A 9,263-nucleotide genomic window follows, 5' to 3' on the forward strand; every position below is an offset into this window, starting at 1 on the left:
ATGGTCTCGATCTCCTGACCTCGTGATCCGCCCGTCTCGGCCTCCCAAAGTGCTGGGATTACAGGCTTGAGCCACCGCGCCCAGCCACAATGTCTTAAAAGTAGTAAATTGGTTTGAAAACCTTGATGAAATTGACTGCTTCCTAGGCAAAGTTAACTCTGGAAGAGAAAGAGCCTGAATGTGGAAGAAAGTGAGAGGGTGATCAAAGAGTTACACTGAAAAAACAAACAAGCAAACAAAAACCTAAAACTCCCAGCTTAAGTAGTTTCTCAGGGGATTTCTTTAAAAATTTCAAAGAACAGAATATTACACTATTATTTCAGTGTTCTAGAATACAGAAAAGGCTAACAGTTTTGATATCAGAGAAAAATTTGACACTAACACCTGACAATAATAGATAAAATAATAGATAAAAAGTAAAAGTTAAAGACCAAATTTATAAAAGTAAAAGTTAAATAGATAAAAAGTAAATAGACAATAATAGATAAAATAATAGATAAATAATAATAGACAATAATAGATAAAAAGTAAAAGTTAAAGACCAAATTTATTAATGAATATAAATGCAAAAATAAAATATTAGGAAGAGGATTTTAAAAGATTTTTAAATAAATTGTCATCTTTGGATAAAGCAGTCTTTGTCAATGTGACACAAAAACCAGAAGCCTCATTTGGAAAATGTAATGAGTTTGATTACAATGTTGGATATTTTCCTTTTGGCCTGTTTTCTGTGTTTTTTAAACTACATAAAACAAATATTCAGAAGAGGATAAGGTATCACGTGTAGAAATAAAAAGACAAAACCTGAAAGTTATAACAGAAGTACTAACTTTCTTTTGAAAATAGTAATTATAAATGAATAAAGGAAATACCAATTTTTAAAACTTTATTTTTAAATTATGGATACACTGGAAGTTGCAAAGATAGCACAGAGTAGTTCCATGTACACTTCACATAGTTTATGCAAGTAATTGCATCTTACATAACTGTAGTTAGCAGAACCAGGATATTGACATTGGTGTAATGTAGGTGAATAGTTCAATGCCATTTTGTCACTTGTGTCATTTGTAGAGATAATAGTCATGTAGACATACACGGGAGTATCAAGATATAGAACATTCTATCATCACAGCATTCTCTCTTGCTACCTCTGCAGTCCACACAAAATCTTGTACACTAATTTTCATAGCAGATTAGGTTGAAATAGTAAAAAACTAGAAACAACAAAAATGCCCTTGAAGAAGTAAAAGTTTAAAACAACTGTGCACACATACCATGAACTACTACTCAGACATAAGGGGGAATAAGCTGCTGCTACATGCAACAACTTGGACGGATCTCAAGGACATTTTGCTAAATGAAAAAAGGCAATTTCAAGAGGTCATATACTATGCAGTTGCATTTATATAACATTTTCAAAATGACAGGATTACATAGAGGGAGAACAGATCAGTGACTATTAGTTTACTTTTTAAAATAGATAAAAATCAATGTATTGGGAAAAATGGAAATAGTATGTGAAAATATGAACTACATAAATGCAAATTAAAATAAAAATAATACATGAGTTTTTAAATCCTTAGAGTGTCAAAGATGAGAAGAAATTATAATACCAACTGATAGCAAGTTTTCAGGAAACAAATCTCTTGGATCCTGTAAGTGAAAGCAGATAAGCTCTTAAATTTACCGGCCCAGGACAAGAGCGTAAAGTAAAGCTTCCAGGTTTCTGTGGAACCCTTTTTTTTGGTCACACCGTAGTGTTATCCTCTTCCAGAAGGGACCTTGCAACGTATGTGTGAACAATCTAAGTCTCTGCATTTAAATTCAATTCCTCCATACCCACTTTCAATCAACATTCCTTGGCCATTCCACAATCCTGTGTTTGTGCACCTGTAATTCACCCTGAGAAAGAACAGACCCAGCTAAGAAGTCCTTTCAGTACCTGGAAGCAGGGTCAGGGCTGTTTAGACAGGGAATTCTCCAGTTCCAGGTGCTTAGATAATGATCTAAAATAGAGTATGCAGCTTCTGGCTAGCTAGGCGTCTCCTTAGTTGATACAGTTTGACTATGTCCCCAGCCAAATCTTATCTCGAATTGTAGCTCCCGTAATTCCCATGTGTCTAGGGAGGGACCGAGTGGGAGGTAATTAAAGCACGAGGATGGGTCTTTCCCATGCTGTTCTCATGATAGTGAGTAGGTCTCACAAGATCTGATGGTTTTGTAAAGGGGCAGTTCTCTTGCACACATCCTCTCACCTGCCGCCATGTAAGATGTCCCTTTGCTCTTCCTTCATCTTCTGCCATGATTGTGAAGCCTCCCCAGCCATGTGGAACTGTGAGTCAATTAAACCTCTTTACTTTATAAATTACCCAGTCTCGGGCATGTCTTTATTAGCAGCATGAGAACGGACCGATATATTAGCCCTGGAGTTTTTTCCCCACTCTTGGCAGGGTCAGGATCATAGCTGGAGCAGGACCAGAGAAGGAGCCTTCTGAAGCAGGGGTTAGGACAGGGACCCTGGGTGCCCAGCTCTCATGGTGGTCTTGAGTAAAAGTACAGATGAACATTTTTATGAAAGGCCTTTGATAATATCTATCCAACTTTGAAACTACTCTATTGTCCATCCAGAGTAGTTAAATACAAATTGATGCATTCATACAGTGAAGTATCAGGTAGCTATTTCACATGCCAAGATATTGAAATAGAACTATTGTATCCTATAAAGAGTAAAACTAAGTAAAACAATAGCAAAAATCAAGGGGTAAATCAGTGCATTTGTGATTTATTTATTTGTTTGTTTATTTTTTAGATGGAGTTTTGCTCTGTCACCCAGGATGCTGTGCAGTGACAGTCTTGGCTCACTGCAACTTCTGCCTCCTGGTTTCAAGCGATTCTCCTGTCTCTGCTTCCTGAGTAGCTGGGATTACATGCATGCACCACCACACCCGGCAAAGTTTTGTATTTGTACTGGAGACGGGGGTTTCACCATGTTGGCCAGGCTTGTCTCAAACGCCTAACCTAGGTGATCTGCCTGCCTTGGCTTCCCAAAGTGCTAGGATTACAGGCATGAGCCATTAACCCTGGCCGTGATCTGACTTTATATGTTTTTTTGTTTTTTCTTCTTCCATTTTCACCATGTTGAGATATTACTCTATGATTTCATATGCTACATTCTTTCCATTGCTTACGTTTCAGTTATGATTCAACCATGGCTTGCTTGCTTCTTTCTAGATCACAGAGATGTTTAGAAGAATAGAGGTCAGCTAACATAAGCTACCTCAAAGGGGTGGGAATTTTGAGAGAGAGCATGGAGGACAAGCAGGTTTTTAGTACATTATACTCATGCATACTTTTTACGTGGAACATTAATTATTTTGTTATAAATTATTCATTTTTATGCTAATGAAAATTATTTTATTTCATTAATATGCAAGGAGATAAAATGGGTATTACTTTCATTTTTATTTTACAGTTGAGGAACTGAGGCTCAGAGAGTTTGGACTTAGCCAGTCATGTGAGAGAGTATCTTAGTCCAGTTAGGCTGCTATAACAAAATATCACAGACTGGGAAATTTATAAACAATAGGAATATATTTCTCACAGTTCTGGAGATTGAGAGTCCAAGATGAAAGTATTGGCAGTCTTGGTGTCTGGTATGGGACTGATTTCTGCTTCCAACATGGTACCTTGTGGCTACATCTTCTGGAGTGTTCTCTGTGTCCTCACATGGCATAAGGGCAACAGAGTCAACCTACTCACTCAAGCCCTTTAATAACGGCCTTAAACCCATCCATGAGGGGTCTACCCTCACGAATTAATCACCTCTTAAAGGCTCCACCTCTTAACACTATCACATTGGTGTTAAGTTTCAACACGTGAATTTTGAAGAGGATACCATTATTTAACCCAGAATAGAAAAGAAGCCAGGTGAGACAAATAGATAGAGATACTTAAAATAACCTCTTCAAACTAATATGCTGCAGGTATAATTTAATTGATGAACATTGTCATCAGTAAAGTGTAGACCTGAATTTCAATTCCAGTGGCTTTTGGTTTTAAAGTTCAGTCTAAGTTGTGGTTAAGGGAAGCTTTAGTGTTTGGTATAGTTTTCAGGACATCAGACAGGATGAGAAAGGAAAATGTTTAAAAATATCTCCTTTATTTATCTTCTTAGGTTTACTTTTGAGGGTATTTCCATCCAATGCTGAGGATACATAAAGCAGGGAAGAGACAGAGAGTTTTCTTCTCTATTCCTGAAGTTATGAAAGAAAGGAAAATGGCCATCATCCAAGACATCATTCTTTTCTGGCTAAACCAAAACCAAACAAAAAGCAGCAGTACAACTGTAGGTCTGAAGGTAGTGGATAGAGATGATGGAAATGGTGAAAAAAAAAAGTTGAAATTTTGTGGACTATGATGACTTATAAATAAAAAACTCTATTCTCTCTATTGATAGGAAGAATCCATATACACTATTTAATTCATCTTTCATGCTGTAAAAGTTTAAATAGTGACTGGAATTTCAGAACAGAAAAGGTTTTATCCAAAAACAGGAATCAATTTTTTTTTTTTTTTTTTTTTTTTTTGAGACAGAGTCTCACTCTGTCACCAGCCTGGAGTGGAGTGCAGTGGTACAATCTCCGCTCACTGCAACCTCTACCTCCCAGGTTCAAGTGATTCCCCTGCCTCAGCCTCCCGAGTAGCTGGGACTATAGGCACCCACCACCACACTCAGCTATTTTGTGTGTGTGTGTGTGTTTTTAGTAGAGACGAGATTTCACCATGTTGGCCAGGATGGTCTTGATCTCTTGACCTTGTGATCCACCCGCCCCAGCCTCCTACAGTGCTGGGATTACTGGCATCAAAATTTTAATTGCAGAAGTATGACTTGCTCATTCTAATGCATTTACAAATACAAGTTGTGGTATACATGCTTGAAATGGAAAAGTCACTACGTTTTGGCTACAAATTCCTTTTGTCCATTTGCTCTTATATTGTGTGCAAGAGAAACAATGTTTCTAGTCACAGAGTACATGCCTCATCCTTGAAGGAGAAAAGCCTATAGGAACAGTAATTTATCACCTGAGTGTAGTCTTAATGGTTTCCTATGGATGTGATTTTGTTCTAATCTGCCCTGAAAATTCTAGAAAGAAGTACGTTAACTGGTCTCCTGGGATCTGATTTTCTACCCTAACTGTCAACATATTAGTCAATACGTATTAGTCAGTGGCCAGCTTAGACCATTGTGGTGATAGTATTACTAAATTCACTTACAGTGAATGACTGAGAGTAAAAAATTCATTCTCTTTTATAGTCAGGCATTTGATAATAGGCATTTAAAGACATCACTTTAATTACTGAGGTGGTGGATCAAGTCCATTTTACCCCGACCCCTGCTAGTGTAACATCTGTTAAATTTATCACCTCTCCCCCAGTATGACTGTGCAGTGTTGATTAACTAAGCATGTGGTCCTTCCAATTTGGTGGCTCAAGAGAGCCCATATATCACTTAGCACATCAGAAAGCATGTTCAATTGCTTTTGCCTTCATTTATTACCCCACAGGACAGAAATGACTATTAGCTTTCCTGATTAAAACACTGTGACCATGCTTTAAGTTTAATTGTATACATTGCTAGTTAATAGAAAGCACTTCCCTTGGGTATAAACTTTTAAATCTCATTTAGATTGGCTCTGTATTATGATAGAGGTTCCAGCTTGGGGAAAAGAGAATAGTCACCATGACTTTGGTCTTCAGCCATATATAAAGTATTCCAGAAATTTACCGAAAAAGCAAATGCAGGTCATTTTTAAAGATATAATCCCAAATAAATAATTCTTAGAAAATATTTAATTTAAATTAAAAATAGTATGGTTTTGATAACTGATGTATAAGTAAAACAGGTTTATTTATATGGAACATTTAGGCAACTAAGAACTGGAATACATAATCCTGGAAAATATATGTGATCAATTGCAAACATTGGGATCTTTAAAACTGTTAACTTCCCTCAATCGATAGAAAAAAGACAGTGAGCACATACAAGTCTGGAGGAAAAAAATCTGAAATGTTAAATAAATTTAAGCCATTTTAGTTAAGCAATTAAAAAATTTTGAACATTCTTAAATATTTTATTCACTCTTCTTACCTCTTCATAATTTAAAAGAATGTTTTGGGTGTGGTGGTACTTGCCTGTAGTCCTAGCTGCTTGAGAGGCTGAAGCAGGAGGATCACCTAAGCCCAGGAGTTTGAGGCTTCAGGGAGCTACGATTGTTCCAGTTCACTTCAGCCTGGGTGACAGAATGAGGCAGTATCTCAAAAGAAATGAAAAAAATTAGTAATAAATATTGAGAGATTAAATGGAGTTTTGGACACTTTTTTAAACAATCAAAAGTTTCTTAAGGAAATCTTTTTAAATTTTTATTTAAAAAATTTCCTTTGTTATACAGAGAGGAGGCTCAAGGGAGAGGAAGTTCTGACAATCAAATCTGTACCATAAGCTAGTATAAGGAGACTGTGGAGAATCTCAGGCATGTGCCCAAGGAGTACATTTGCCATTATTCAATTAAGAGAACTATATGGAAATGGGGCAGGGGAACAAAATAAATATAGAGAAGTTGAATTTAAAATATAATGTAAGCTATTGCATATCAGGAATAAGTGGTCTGTACCCATATTGCAGATACAATAAACATACAGTAATCTATAAAAGAAACAATAAGTTTTATTTGGATGAAATAGTTTTGATAGAATAGTAGTGGTGGATTAATGAATTGGGTTGCCAGTTTAAAAGTTTGGCTCAGTGATGCTCCTTTTTTTGTGTAAGAGCTCTTTTTATATCTATTAATTTATTTTTAGAGTTACTGTGGGCCAGGTGCAGTGGCTCACATCTGTAATCCCAGCACCTTGGGTAGCTGAGGCGGTGGATTACTTGAGGTCAGGAATTCAAGACGAGTCTGGCCACAATGGTGAAACCCCATCTCTACTAAAAATACAAAAAATTAGCTGGGCATGGTGGTATATGCCTATAATCACAGTTACTCAGGTGGCCAAGGCAGGAGAATAGCTTGAATCCAGGAGGCAAAGGTTGCAGTGAGCCTAGATGGAGCCACCGCACACCAGCCTTGGCAAGAGAGTGAGACTCCATCTCATAAAACAAACAAACAAAAACACTTTGATAATTTTTGCATTAGTATTGCTATATGTTTTACTGCTCCAATGGCAATTATAAATCAAGGCAAGATTATGTTATGTTAGATGATAATTAATGTCCTCTAATATAGTCATTCATCTAAAATAGGTACCATTCTAGATACTGGGATATAGTTGTGGACTAAAGCAACAATATCCCTGACCCCATGGAGTTTTCATTTTGGTGAGGAGGACGGATGATATGCAAATGAACAAATACATATATAATATACCATGAAAATGAATGAGACAGCATAAGAAGATCTAGGGTAGGGGATGTGTGCTCTTTTAGATAATGTCAACAATGAAGCCTCTATGAGCAGGGTCTGCATACACTTAGAGGTCATGTGGAAATTTGTGTGTGGGTGGGAACGTAGTGGGAGCCGCAGAAGAGCCTCTGAGTCACAATGACCAAAGAGCAAAGGCTGTAAGTTGAGAATATGCCTGGCATGTTAGGAAAAAACACAATAAAGACAGTAAAGACTGGAGAGAGAAATTGAGAAGAGTGGCAAGGTTAAAGTCAGGGACCAGAACATGGTGTCAGGACATCATGAGCCCTATAAGTCATAGTAAGAAAAATAGATTTGATTGTAAATACAGCTGGTATGACTTTGAGCTGGAGAATACAATAATCAGATTTTCATTTTAAACACACAACTCTAGGTGCAGTATAGAAAAATAGATGTCTATGGAGCGACAGAACAGCTAAACCAGGTAGGAGAGTGTTGCTGTAACTAAGCGAAGCTGGTCATTGGAGCAGTGTGGTAGCATTGGTGAGAAGTGATTGGGTTTTGAGTTATATTTGGATGTATTTTGATTGTAGAGATGATAGAATTTGCTGGCAGATGAGGTGTTGGCTGCATAGATAAGGAAAAAGGGTTAAGAATGACTTCCAAGTTTTGTAGAACAATAGAATGAATGTATGTTGCTCTACAGTTTCTGAAATGAGGAAACTTCAGGGGCCAAGGGAGTGATTCAAGAGCTGTATTTTGGGCTTGTTAAGTTCGAGTTGGCCATTTGACCTATAAAGAGAGATATTCAGCATGCTTGCATGTATAAAATTTTTGTTCAAGAAAAAAGTCAAGGCTAGATGTCAACTTTGGTTCATCAATGTATAGAGGCTATATAAAGCCATGGAACCGCTGAGTTTAACTACAGTGTAATTTCAGAAAAGAAGAATAGAGAATGATGGGCAGAACCATTCTGAATTTGGGAAGGAAAGTAGAACTCATCAATGGAGATCTAGGAATGGTCAGTGAAAACCAAGTTTAAGTAATTATAACCCAAAATCAAATGACTTCAGGTAGCTATCCTGAGATACATAGGAAGAGATGGTTTGCTCATAGGAACAGAAGGTACATTTTATGTCCCTGGAGTCTGTGTCCTGTGTTTTCAGGTTGATGGAGAAGGCTAGTGTTTGTGTCTCCAGTTTGCCATGAAAATAATGAATTCTTTTCTCTGAAGTTGTCTGAATCATTTATTGCAGTAATGTAAATAGTAGCATCAATACTATTCAATAGGAAGATACCCTACTTAAACTTTGGCTATTGTGTGTAAAGTGAAGTGTAGGGGCACCAAGTGTGGACTCAGGGAAGCCCATTAGGAGGCCTTTGCAATGTTCCAGGTCAGATATGATGGTGGCTTAGGCTACAGTGATAGTGACATTCTGAAAGGACTAGAAGCCAGCTGGCTAGCCAACCTTGAACCAAGGTGCCTTATTCTAATGCTGATTGGGCTTAGTAGTTTAAGCACCTAAAGGAATTCTTTTAACGCAGGACTTAGTAAATATCATTATTTATTAAGAAGAGTTAAGTTACTCTTTAGACTAAATCACCCATAAATTACCAAAAAGTTGTTTTACAAATATTTCCACACAGTGCAGTGTAATTGTATATTTTCTTTTTATTTTATTTATTTTTTAATTATACTTTAAGTTCTAGGGTACATGGACACAACATGCAGGTTTGTTACATATGTATACATGTGCTATGTTGATGTGTGACACCCATTAACTAGTCATTTATATTAGGTATATCTCCTAATGCTATCCCTCCCCCCTCCCCTCCCCCATC

This window comes from Colobus angolensis, unplaced genomic scaffold (genome assembly GCF_000951035.1).
Source record: "Colobus angolensis palliatus isolate OR3802 unplaced genomic scaffold, Cang.pa_1.0 Scaffold258, whole genome shotgun sequence".
In the NCBI taxonomy this organism is placed as follows: Eukaryota; Metazoa; Chordata; class Mammalia; order Primates; family Cercopithecidae; genus Colobus; species Colobus angolensis.